General features: G+C 36.3%; 1 long non-coding RNA gene across 1 annotated transcript; it reads right to left on the reverse strand.

The window, feature by feature from the left end:
* Window positions 1-9,208: 9,208 nt before the first annotated feature.
* On the reverse strand, window positions 9,209-10,621 carry LOC103588036. Its single transcript, XR_550281.1, has 3 exons — window positions 10,559-10,621; window positions 9,994-10,206; window positions 9,209-9,363 (listed from the first exon to the last, which is right to left on the reverse strand). It is a non-coding gene; the product is annotated as an uncharacterized LOC103588036 (long non-coding RNA).
* Between the last annotated feature and the right edge of the window lie 1,030 nt (window positions 10,622-11,651).

An 11,651-nucleotide genomic window follows, 5' to 3' on the forward strand; every position in this document is an offset into this window, starting at 1 on the left:
TTAACTGTCACTTCATTCTATTATTAGGAGTGCATTAGGAGATGGCACAAATTGTGGCAACCAGAAGGATTCATTACTCTGTTCAGACAATTGTTTCTAAATGGAAATGTCATTGAAGTTCAGCTAGGCTTCCTGAAATTTCAGAAGATCACACATTTGGGTGGCAGATAAAGCACTCATAGAGTAGGTGATCGACAGGTTCTATCTTGATAGTTATGAAAGAAATACATAAAACCACTTTTGCTAAGTCAGTTCTAGTGCTATATTCTCCTATAAGCCAAGTCTTAACCCTTTTCTCCCATTCCTATCAAAGTTTCAGGGTCTACTTTATAAGACTAGTGTCTTAAAATGACACATATGTTAAAAGTAAGTAATTCATTTCACTTCTTCAGTTAATTCCATGTTTGTCTATTTTGTGCATAGCAATTCAAGACAGTTTCTTCTTTCCATGAAAATCTTGCCTAATGAATTTATGTAGTCTCTTTAAAGCTGAGATAGATTTGGAAATTATTACTAAAATTTAAAAACAAATAGAATAGCTTAGTTTTTATTAGAAATTTATATTTCCTATTAAAGAAGTTTCTGTAATTAAAGTGAGAGTTAATATAAACTGAGTTCTTGAAGAAAAGAGAAGAAAAAAAATACTTTGATAAGAAAAATAGGTACAGATAATGACATGACATTAGGAAGTATGGCCTGAGATTGCAGATTAGCAGCAAGGACAAGGGTTTTTCTTTGGACATATTAAATGTTAGTAAGATAGGCATAAATATCTGTCCTTATATTTTCCCCTAACCCCTTCTACTACCACATGCTCAAGCTGAAGGAGACAAAATTCATTGTTTTCAATAAAATATACTCTGAGAATGCTAAAAACTGAAACAAAATTAACCTCAAATTATTGAAGCGTGAGTTACTGGTCATGTCTGGCAACATTAAGTTAGTCTCTTGCAAGATGGGAAGAGGATAGGTAGAGAACATTTTGGGTTGATGCAGGTGGGATTTAAACATCTCTGGTCTCAAGGCGGGAAGCAAGATATAAAAGCCAGAAAGAAGGCCATGACAACAACTAGGTGGGCTGAGGAATCAGTTTTCTAGAACAAAACCAAATGTGTAGGAAACAAGGCTGGAAAGTCACTTGTCGGTATAAGCCAAATTTCTAAGAGGAGGCACCAATGGAGGGCAGGGCACCAAGAACTTAGTATAGCAAACAGTAAAGGAAAGCAGACTTTAGAAGTCAACTATGCAAAGCTAATCTCTGTAAGTGATTTATTCATTTATTTTCTCACACAGCAAATAATTATCAAGCATTGATTGTGTTCCAGGAACTTCCCTGTGCTTTAGCACAATGGACACAAGAGATAACCTGATCCGCAGGCCAGATAGATTGCCCTCTAGCAATTTTTCTATTTCCTCCGTCTGTGGGATGCTCTGGACCCAAAGCCATGTATTAAGAAAAATTTCAACCAGCTAGAATGTGCAACTCTCATTATTAAAACTGTGAAAATAAAACAAGGAAAATATCAATGCTCTTAGAATTCCTTCTTTTTCAACAGTAAGTACCCAATTTTGAGATACATACAATAACATGTGTAAAGTACCAGCACAAAATTTGGCTTACAGTAGGTAGACGAAGTATGTGAATTCACTTCCATTCCATTCTTTAGTTTTATATGTCAGCAGAAAAGCAGGATTAGAGTGCAAAAATGGGTTTTAGTTCTTCTTCACTGAATGCTTGTATTCTCTCAATCAGGAAATCATCTGTAGTACAAATTCAAAATTTGTAGAGGAGCCCTTAAATCCTGTTCAAAAGGACTTCATTGCTCTTTGAGTTCTGTTTCAGTTGGCAGCTTCACTTTGAATATCACTCTAGCTTTAAAACTACCTCTTAGATGTTCCTTTTAAATAAATTATACTGCAATTTAATTTCTATCCAATAAAAGTTAATTACATAATTAAACATATTCTCTAAGTGTATAAACTACCGTGAGGGAAAATTATATAACTTTTGAAAAACACATATGCATGCATATATATGCAAACCATTTTAAGGCTACTAGGAAATCTAATGACTGAAAAAAGTTAAAGAATTTTCTCAAACGTATGACATCTGCACTGGAAGAACTTGGTGTGAACTGCGTCTATGACCTCTAGACAAATGGTAGAAAACCAAGACTATAATAATAATAACTATAATAAAAAGCATTCTATAAATGGTTAATGTTATTATTCCCTCTGCTGGTATTATATTATTGGCTTATTTACTTTAAAGTGATTTTATACAGATGCTCATTTAGAACAGTATTGAAAAAATTTCAAAATTATTATGAATTTAATAAAACCATGACTTGTATTATATATTAAATTTATTTTAAATAGTTTTCACATTATTTAGTAATTTAACCCTACCCAAAGTACAAATCTATAAGGCAATTTAGCTACTATCATTAATTCTTTATGAATTAGCTGTGACTATCTACTTTTCTCAGGAAGGCTCTTATACATCTAATTAGTGCTAATAGCAAATGCCTTTAAAATGTTCACATTGAAACAAAAAATATGACAACAGTTATTCTTATCAGGAAAATGTGCAGACTCTAAGCCATCTTATTAAGGGAGATAATATAGCAAACAGTTGAAAGATGCCAAAGCATCTATTCATTTATATGTGTGATTGTTTTTTTCATTCTATATACCTATGCAAATCAGCATCTTTAAAATTCTCATAAGCTTCTAAACAGTGAGGTAAATTGGAGTTTTTTAACTCTTGAAAGGAAAGGAATAACAGGAGTGAGGGAAAGAGGAAGGAAGGGGAGAGAAGAAATAGACAGCTAATAACAAAAAAAAAAAGAAAAGAAAAGTGGATAATCTGTTGTTGCTGTTGTTGAACCCTTAAAGGAGGTTGGTTCATGCATTTATTAATTTGCTTAAGAAATATTTTGGCGGTGGGGCGCATTGTGTTTCACAGACATTGAGAATACTTCAATGTAAGGATATTGTTCCTGCTCTCAGGCAGCTCACAATTTAGTGGGGAGACAGACCCAAATACAGTGTGGTAATTGCTAAGATGGCTATATACAGGAGGTACAGTGGAAGCCTGGGGGCACTGCTGGTATGTCTGCCTAGGGAATTCAGAGAACTCTTTATGAGACAGGACATATGAGCTGTCTCTTGCAGGAGGAGTAGGAGTTTGTCAAGTGGATAGGGAAAAAAAAGTGTTGGAAGCAGAGGGATAGATATGCAAAAGCATAGAAACAGCATGTTGAATTAAAGAAACTACAAGATGTTTGCTGTGATGAGTGCAAGCTCCATTTAAACAATGGTCAGTTTCTGGTTATTACCAGAAAGAAGTGGAGGATAGACCATTTGTTCTGTGAGAACACAGTGCTCTTAATCCATAAGAGTTTAAATCAAGTTTAAGTGAGATAAAATCCACTCTGCCATCAAGTGTAAAAAAATAGCCATACCTCCATCAGTGGGTTCAATGAAGGTTGCCCAGAACCCAGGTAGAGTCCTGTGGGTACCCAGAGTTATTAGTGGACAATATTTCACATTGTGGACAGGGAGTGCAAATCTAGGGCTTGCTCACGGGCAATGGAACAGGAGCAGGGTCTGAGCACAAGACTGTAGTGTCAGGTGTCTGGAGTGCTGGTCTGTGGTTCCTCAGCTAGTTAAAAGAAAAGAAGAAAATTAGGTTGAACCACATAATATTGCCAGTATATGACCTTTTTTGACGTGTAAAAATGGCAGTTTTATACAGTTTAATGTAATATTTGTTGAGTCTTTACCCAGGATCTGTAAATCTCCTAAAGAATTTACATACATTACCTAATTAAATTAAAACTTGCAAGCACCCTGAAAGATTAATTCAGTTATCTCCAAGCTGCAGAGGAAACCAAAGGTGTTCAGGTGACACATCCCAAGAAAGCAAGCTACTAAGGAACTGAATAGCAACTTCTCTGGTTCCAAAGTGAGAAAATGTTCTAACTTACCAGGGTCTTAATCTATATGGTGAGGGGTTCAAGGAGACAACAAATACTCTGAAAGCAGATAACAAATAGGAGATGACTTGTGTCAGGACAGCTAGTGAACTGAGACCAAACAAGTGCACAGGGCTTGCTTTCTCATCATCCTCTCTGCCTCTACCTCTACTATCTACCTGTCCTATCTCTCTCTCTCACTCTTTCTTTTACCCATCCCCTTCCGTCACTACTTCCCTACCTTTATTTCCCTCTTTCTCCAACCATGAAGAAGTAAGTACACAAAAGTTGGTACCTCATAGGTAAGTAGTAATTCTGTGTTGGGATATGTTACCTGAACACTTTGGGTAGTAATCAACAGTCATTTCATAGAATCATGTTTAAGATACAGAAGAGCATTAAGGATTTGTTAAGAAAATAAAATTTATTAAGAAAAATAAAATTTACAAAAAGTTAGAATAATCAATCAAAATACCTGTCATCAGTCTATTTATCTGGTTAATTATTTTGCCAGCAGGAATGTCTGGAATGATATCCCAATAGTTCTCTCCGAGAAGAAAGACACATCTGCTCATCTGATTATTTCCTTAGTTTTCCACTCTTATTAATAATAAAACAAAAATGTAATACTGTTGTTTTCAAGTCATTTATATTCCTATCTCTGAAAGCAATGTCTCAGAAAATATAGTTGGCTCCGAAGGAGGCATTTTCAATAGCTTCTCTAGCAACTTCATCTCAGGTAATGTTCTTTATTTTAGAGGACCATGTTCCCTTATTAAATAATAATAATGTAAGATCTTTCATTTTTTTATGTCAAAAGCAAAAACAGCACCACCCAGTTTTTTTTAACTGCCTAAAAAATCTCTCTCAGAGTTTTTTAAAAACTGCTGTATTTTCTCCTTTCCTCTTCTGTCTCTTCCCCACAGGCCAAAATATATTTCTTTGCATCATTTATTTGTGTCCTTGATCATTTCTGAAAGGGAGAAGAGAACCGAGCTGTGCTTCTAAACCCAGTTAGCACAGTGATTTCTGAGCAGGACTATTAGCTCTCCCCTTTCAGGTGCCACTGTCTTCTTTAACAAGCTATTGATTTCCCAAAGAAAGTGGAGATAGAAATCAAAATGCATCTAAGAAAATGAAGAAAGCAGAAGAAAATACACTGGAAAGAAAGAAGACCTAGGACAGTATTAAAGTGGAAATAAGGAAAATAAAATTCTTAGAACAATAGACTTGTGAGAGACCTTGAGAGGTCACAGCATCCAAGTGTGACTTTTAGGTAGACATTCTGTAGTACCACTCCTGCAATCTACCTTGGCTCATATGTTGTTGCTGTAATGCCCTATTCTGCCCTTGACCTTAGCATGAAAAATTTTTCCTAGATTTGTCCCATCAATTATTAATAATGTAATTTGGTGAACTATACCAAATTACCTTTGTCCCTTTAGTGATCAGAAGACAGAATGTGGGGGAATCTGATTATGCCATCCCTTTGTCAATCCTTGAGGAAGTTTCCTACCATAGATTTGCCTTCATCTAACCATGTGGCTTTAGGTTGATGAATGAGGCTGCTAAGTTTTACCTTGATTCATTTCTTCACAGAAGAGAATTCTCATTCTTCAGCAACGGCACAGGGAGGATTAGTACACAGGTCCCCTGATCTTTGGTCATGTGGCCAATTCACACGTCATCTTTAGACTAATCCTGAAGTATTGCTGTAATTTACTTTTTTGCTGAATGAAATAGTGTGTGAAACTCATGGTTGAGCTTCCAGTCCTCACTATAAAAACTGCTCTAATTTTTGAAGTAGAACAACAATCTTATCTTGAGATAAGTTGATCTTACTTGTGAGACGTTATCATAGGCATTTAATGATAGCATTATAAATATAAAATAAATATGTTAGTAACTTTAAGATGCTCTACAGACTCAAACCCTACAAAATATAAAAGTTTTAAATTCAGACCCCCAGATTTTCTGAAATTTAAAGTGATTTTATTCCACGATTTCAGTCAGATCAATGTGATCTGTAAGAATAAATTACATAATCATTTACCATCTCTCTATTTATCTGTAATAACCTATACCTAACCTCATTTTGAAAAAAGTATTTGTGACAGCTAACTAGCAATTGTAATTTTCTCATTCAGACAAACATTGCAGCTCAACGTAATACATATTACCCACCCTAAAAATTCTACAAAACAATTGTACTATACAAGTCTAAGATAATTCAAGGGAAATGCATGAATGTACAACTGTATTTCTACCTTGACGCTTTTTAATATCTTATAAATAACGAGCATGAATTGCTTAAATCCCTCAACAGAAATACAGTCTTTTAATAATACACTTGTTAGTCATTATCCTTCATGCAGTTCTCATCATCTTCTAATTAGGATGGTTTTCATTCATATCAATCATATACTTCTATAATTAATTTATTGCATCAGAAAAATTTTCATGTCCCACTACACTTGTAACTCACAAGCTATTAAAAGAATTGACGTGGAAAGGGGGCATCCAAGTATGTTTATTCTATCCAACTTTGTCTTCAGAGATTTTGGAATTCTAATTTTTCTTAAGTCTCAGGATGAGGAAAATGCCCACTGGGTACTAATACTCAAATCTGGCTCAAGGTGCTTAAATCCCTGCCACCCCAAACCCCCATAGACTCCCAGTCAGCCTCCCAGAAGAACACTTAATTTCCTCAGAAATATCTCCAGACCCTTTTTTATTCAAATCCCTTAACTATGTCCTAGTGTGTCTAGTTTCTGTTTTGTACCATTGACTATTCATAATATTAATAATATAATAATAGCACATGCTACATGTCAGGCACTATAGAATTTCTAAAGTTTTACAATAATTTCACCTTGAGATACAAGTAAATAAGAACAAACGCCAAGTTTTTTCACTGACCCTAAAGATTATGATGAGGACAAAAGTAGCAATCTAATTATTGTAAATAGATATTGAAAGCAAAACGGTTTTAGTTCTAGTGTGACTAAACTATGCATTCTTAATTTTAAAGCCAATAAAAATAATTTTCCATATCTACTGTGTGGATCTTAGAAAATAAAAAATCAATTACACTAACACCCAGCTTCTGGTATATCAACCTAATGTACATAGGCCAGTGAGGAATAGGTCTATTGTCTAGTAACAGGAACAGAGAGAAGAGTACTAGAAGACTGAACATTTATCATAGGGTGACACTGTAGTACTGAAATGTTGCTTGTTCAGAAAATGTCTTGAGATGCAACCTAGTGTCTTGGCTTTCCCCAAGCGCAAATAGGTGTGTTGGGGACCTAGCAACAAGGGCTATCAGGTGATGTTCTACAGATTGTGCAGTACCTAACTCTACGTGGCGCCATTGACATTGTACTCTAGAGTTTGTCTAACATGAACAGACGGGTACCCAGTAACACTGCCAGCACCCTCACTGTACGGGGAGGTCAATCACATGATGACCATTGCAAGATTTATCTATCTTGAGAAAGAGTACTGTGACAGGAGAAGATACTAGGCTAAGACCTAGAGATGGGCAATGGGGAAGATGGATAATTTTATCCAACCCATCAATAGGCTTTTGTTATCATTTTGTTTTTAAAAGTGTCCAAACGCAGTGAAGAGTTTTCAATGGATTATGGCCAAACATTTCCTCCTATCCTTAATTTTAAATTAATTTAGAGGCCAATTGGAACAGTTATTTTCATATATTATCTCACTCAGTACCATTTTTAAGGTAGTTCTATGATCTCCAATTTTACAGAGAAGAAAGTTTTATGAAGAGAAGTTTTTGTTTTGTTTTGTTTTGATTTTTAATTTCAAATGGTACCCAGTTAGTAAGCTCCAAAGCTGAGATTTAAATTCAGGAACACCCAACTTCGAAGTCATTGTTTTGTTTTGTTTTGTTTTTTTTCTTTTTTCCTTTTTGTCTTTTTGTCTTTTTTCGTGACCGGCAACGGATCGCAACCCTCAGTGTCGTGCCAGTACCGGACCGGGACCGGCAACAGGATCGCAACCCTCGGCATTGCTCCCGCACTTCGCTCAGCCAGTGAGCGGGAACTGGTCTGTATGTGGGATCCGAACCCTCGGCGGGAGCACTGCCGTGCTTCCCAAGCGGCGCACTGTAGCAGTGCGCCACCGGGCCGACCCCGAAGTCATTGTTTTTAAGTACTGTTCATTTACTCTTTTCTACCAAACTTACACAGATGTTTAACTCATGCCTAGAATGGAATTCAGAAAGATGTTTTTGAGGTCACTCAGGTAAGGTCATGAAGGGTGGAAAGGTATATTTATTTTGCTAATTTTCTCACCTTTAACTAAATGCTTTCCCAAAATCCTCACATAAAACTTAATCACTTAATCAAAGTGCCAAAATAATTTTTTGATCTACTCTATACTGTATATTATCATTTATTTTATGGGGTCTGGGTTCTTCTGGAACAGCATTTCCAATTAAGTCAAAATATCTCTGCCTGAAATATTTGTATGACATTCTTTTTTTTTAAATCAAAGTAATGTTATGATATGTTTGGTTTTATTCCTTAAAAATTGATAATGTTCTATAGCTGAATGCCAATTATAACAATTCCAAAGTTTGATTTTTTTTTAATGCTTAGCCAAATTATCTTGAAATTCTAAATCATTTAGTGTATGAGAATACTTCAGAAAGTTTGAGGAAAAATAGAATTAAAATATAATACAAATTGGGCCAGCCCAGTGGCGCACTGGAGAGTGTGCCGCTTGAGAGCGCGGCGGCACTCCCGCCGAGGGTTCGGATCCCATGTGGTGACCGGTTCCCGCTCACTGGCTGAGTGCGGTGCGGGCGCAACACCGAGGGTTGCGATCCCGTTACCAGTCAGTAAAAAAGACAAAAAGGAAAAAAATAATAATAATAATAATACAAATCTTCCCATAAACTTTTCGAAGACCCTTTGTATTTGTAAAATTGGAATAATTAAAGAATAAAGCAGAATAATTGCCACTGTAATAATGCTTTGTTGATCATAGCATCTTTCTAATAAATAAACATAGTCTCTCTTTCCAAGTCTCTCTCTCTCTCTCTCTCTCCCTCCCTCTCTCCACACACACACACACACACACACACACACACACACACACATTGTTCTTATTGATTCTTTATGTTCCCAAGTAAGCTAGCTAGTACACAGGAACATCCAGATTGTCAGGAGGCTTATGTGAATCAGTGAAATTACCAAATATAAACTTCAGTAATAAATTCAAGGATACAGGCAATCATGAGGAATAGACAAGCAGACAGAAATTCGGGACATCAAGGGTGGTTCTGCATTGGACATACAATCTCTGGCAAAGAATAATAGCTGAGTTCTCCTAGCGAGGTTTTGCGAGGTTTCTCCTACAATAGGGAACATTTAAGTTATAAAAAATTTCCATTTTGCGTGCAGAGAGTTATATAGCTTAGGTAACATTCTCAAGGAAGCCATGTGTCATAGATTATGGGTTTATTTACTCTCGGTAATTATTTAACCATGGACACCCCGCTAAGGCCATTCTGTAGATAAGAGTCTTTCCTTGTAGCAAATAATATTAGTTTGTTTACCCAGTGGTACGGTTGATAAAGTGATTAAACCTGATCACCTGCTTCTTTTCTTTCTCCAGAGGGCATCTCTCTGGTAAAGAGAATGAATAGATTGCAGGCTAGCTGCTATAACACCTTTCTCCCACAGGGTATGAAATATGGTGGAATTCTTTTCTTTGTTTTTTTCTCCTTTTTCTGTCTTTCTCTCTTTCTTTCCTAGAGAAATTGCAGCTCAAACGTTGCCAGCCATATCTGTGCCAAGCAGTTCTGTCTACAAGTCATTTGAGAGCATATTTTCATTGTTTTCATGAAAATTAATCTGAGTGATCTCTCTATGAAACAATAATGCAAGTAGGTGCCCAACGGTATGAGTAAAAGACAGGAAACACCTGTTTGTTTCTCTTTTAGGGCACTGGAATAAGTTAAGTTAGTCAAGTTTGCACTCACCTTGGAGAGGATGGGAAAAGGATCCACATTTTCTTTCATCGTGAGACTATGTCTGATGAAATGAGATAATGTCTAAGGGAAGCTGTTGTCATCAAGAAGGTACTCATCATAAGGACAGTGAGGGCATACACTTTAATTCACTATGTGGCAGAAGTGAGGCTTTTCTTCTGACCCAAGTGCTCTAGCACCACAAGAGTGCTTTAGGAATAATTACTGTGCATGTGAAAGTAAAAGAAAAAATTGCCTTTATGGAATTGCACTCAAAAGGAGGTAAGAGATGACAGTATGTAAAATAACACTGAGAGGTCTCCTCTTGCTTCTCCTCTGTTTATGGAACAGAAATGTTTATTGTGCCTTGATGATTTCTACTGAAAAAATGTGACAACATCAAATTGTGCAAATGTTAAATTAGTGACAGAGTCTTTCTCTATGTGGCATTGACTAAGGACTGCCCTTTGTATGTGTCAGGCAGTGAAGAGCTCCAGCTCAGACTGATAGGAGGGCCGTGCATCTAGAAGATGTGCCAGAGACACAGAACAAGCCATATTGAGCATTGAGGATTTACCTTCCAGCATGACCAGGCTGTGGTGATCCAATGGTGGTTAAGGGGTCGGTAGCTGTGATGGCATCAGTGGAACAGGATTGCCTGCTGCTGTTCCAGGAAGGAGCTGCCTTAGGCTCAGTAGCACCCTGTCATGGTATCACAGTCAGCTCTCAGATGGAGTCTTCAGTGTGCAGGCTTGAGTTTAATAACAGATGGACAAGCACTCAGTCTAGGCCAATTCTAGAAAAGAAAAAAAAAAAAAAGGAAAGAAGGAAGGAAGGAAGTCAGGCAGGTGTTTTGAGATAATGATAGGAGGAAGAATTCTGAGATTTTTCCTGTACTGGCAAATGTGTGAATAAGAAACATAAACTTATCTTTTTCTCTAGACAGGACCACCATATAAAATTGTGCAAATGTAAATAGTCTCCATTGATTTGTGCAATGTATTGGCCTGATCCCGATTGGTGAAGCTGGTCATATTGCTTATAATCTAGATGCAGAAAGAGAAAACACTGAGTATTCTATAATCACATAAATAGGGATTAATATATTTTAATTCAGTCTAGTTCACTATTTGCCTGTCTGATTCTCTGCCTTAGAATAAGTTAACTGAGAAAAGAGGGAGTCCTGTCTTTGGGGCAGATGACTTATCATGTTGAAATAGAGTAGGACTCAGTGAATTATATAACATAACTGTTGTCATGAAAAGAAAGTTTCAAAGAACTATCTAGTCTAGTTGGATTTTCTTGCACCTACGTTGTGCTAGGTACTTGTCAGTCTAGACAGTAAAGCCTCTGTGGATATATTATTATTTTACAAACAAATCCACAGTTATATCCTTATTTATATAAATTTTATCAATTCTTTTACATGCATTTAAAAAACAGTATTTGTTAATATTATCTTATTAATAAAAATAGTGTTCACTATACTGATTGATGTATGGATAAAATGCTGATTCTGCCATATTCTCAATACTTTTACGGCAGCCTGAGACTACTAATTGGAAAAGAAGGGGGACAACTGAACACTACAACTTTCACTTTATGAAGTTCTTGCCATTTCTTCATATCTCTCTTTTCCCCTTCTCTCTCTCTATGCAAAATTCCTCATC

Source organism: Galeopterus variegatus, unplaced genomic scaffold, assembly GCF_000696425.1.
Source record: "Galeopterus variegatus unplaced genomic scaffold, G_variegatus-3.0.2 Scaffold519, whole genome shotgun sequence".
NCBI lineage: Eukaryota > Metazoa > Chordata > Mammalia > Dermoptera > Cynocephalidae > Galeopterus > Galeopterus variegatus.